Below are 2403 nucleotides of genomic sequence, written 5' to 3' on the forward strand. Positions count from 1 at the left end.
TTGATGTTCTTGTTGTGTCTAAAACATGAAAACAATCCTCCTATTTATAGGATTGAAAACTTGTAACATTTTAAAAAAACCATAAATATATGTAAGTTTTGTAAATAAATTGGAGAGTAACTTATAAAAATATCTCCATTCATTTAATTTAAAAAGAAAACTCCAACAATCCCCCACATGAATGGAGAATTTTAGAAAACTTTTTAAAACCATGCAACCTTTGTGATTCAACTATGAAGAATTAATCGCATCTGGATAAGTAGGTTTCCCTTTGAACTTTCCATAGTGGATTTAAATCGGATATACTCACCAATCGGTAGATGTGATATCTTTGAACCGTCGGTTTTTTATGTATACCAAGACAACCTAAACCACACAATTAATTCTTAACCGTCTTTGGTTCTCATTGTTGTGTTCGTTTCAGCCATGAACACATGCCTGGTTTCATGAAAGCGTAGAGAACTGGCCAACCATTATTCTCCTTGAAGCGGCCCACACTTCACTTTCACACAGGTGGTTTCCTAAGCGTGTCATCTCTAAAGATACACTATTTGATCATTTCAAATTTAGGAACCATTAAAAATTTCTTAGCTTTTAAGTCTTCTAACTTAAAGCCGTATAATTTACCCTTTTCCATAGAACATTGTCTCATCATGAGAATGAGTTGGATTATATTTGACAATGTTGAACCGTTAGTTACGACTTTGTATTCTCTTTGAACCTAGTTCTTGGGATCTCCAGTCTGCTAGGTAGAGTTACCACCGTACTAACTTGTCCTTGGCCATAAACCCATTCCCTTGGATGATTTTTCAACCAAATCTCTACAAAGACCTTTTGTAAGTGGATCAGCTACATTATCCTTTGACTTCACGTAGTCAACAGTGATAATACCACTTGAGATTAGTTGTCTAACGGTATTATGTCTACGTCTAATGTGACGAGACTTTCCGTTGTACATCACACTTCCTGCCCTTCCTATTGCAGCGAGATTATCGCAGTGTATGCATATAGGTGTCAATGGTTTGGGCCAATACGGAATATCTTCCAAGAAATTTCTAAGCCATTCAGCTTCTTCACCAGCTTTATCCAAAGCTATGAATTCACTTTCCATTGTAGAGCGAGCGATACATGTCTGTTTTGATGATTTCCAAGACACAGCTCCTCCTCCAATCGTGAAGACATATCCACTCGTGGATTTTGTTTCACTTGACCCAGTAATCCAATTTGCATCACAATATCCTTCAAGCACAGCTGGATATTTGGAGTAATTTAATACGTAATTTTGAGTATGTTTTAAATACCCCAAAACACGTTTCATTGCCATCCAATGACTAGGATCTGGATTACTTGTATATCGACTGAGTTTACTTATTGCACAAGCAATATCTGGTCGAGTACAGTTTGCGATATACATCAAGCTTCCTAGAACTCTTGCATAGTCCAATTGAGACTCATTGTTACCTTTGTTCTTTGCTAGAGCAAGGTTCGTATCAATTGGAGTTCTTGCAACTTTGAAGTCCAAGTATTTAAACTTCTCAAGTACTTTATCAATGTAATGAGATTGAGATAACGCAAGACCTTCAGGAGTTTGAATGATTTTAATTCCAAGAATTAAATCAGCAACTCCTAAATCTTTCATGGCAAATCTTGTGGATAGCATGCGCTTTGTATCGTTTATAGTTGAAATGTCATTACTCATTATCAACATATCATCCACATATAGACATACAATGACAATTCGATTAGGAGTGTTCTTAATGTAGATACATTTATCACTCTCATTAATCTTAAACCCGTTTGTCAACATTATATTGTCAAACTTAGCATGCCATTGCTTTGGTGCTTGTTTAAGTCCATACAAAGACTTAACAAGTCGACACACCTTACCTTCTTTTCCCGGAACTACAAACCCTTCAGGTTGTTCCATATAGATTTCTTCCTCTAAATCTCCATTTAGGAAGGCGGTTTTAACGTCCATTTGATGGATTTGCAATTCATAGACGACAGCCAAAGCAATTAACACCCGAATGGATGTAATTCTCGAAACTGGCGAATATGTATCAAAATAGTCAAGACCTTCTCGTTGTCGAAAACCTTTCACAACTAGTCTCGCCTTGTACTTATCAATAGTACCATCATCTTTCAATTTTCTTTTAAAAATCCATTTGGAACCTAACGGTTTGTTCCCTGGAGGAAGATAAACCAATTCCCACGTATGGTTGCTCAGTATGGATTCAATTTCACTATTGACAACCTCTTTCCAGTATTGAGTTTCAGAAAAAGTCATTGTTTCCTTATATGTTTGAGGCTCATTTTCCAACATAAATGTTAGAAAGTCTGGACCAAATGAGGTAGCAATCCTTTGACGTGTACTACGTCTAGGTTCTATCTCATTTTGTGTAT

This window comes from Tarenaya hassleriana, unplaced genomic scaffold (genome assembly GCF_000463585.1).
Source record: "Tarenaya hassleriana unplaced genomic scaffold, ASM46358v1 Cleome41, whole genome shotgun sequence".
Taxonomy (NCBI): domain Eukaryota; kingdom Viridiplantae; phylum Streptophyta; class Magnoliopsida; order Brassicales; family Cleomaceae; genus Tarenaya; species Tarenaya hassleriana.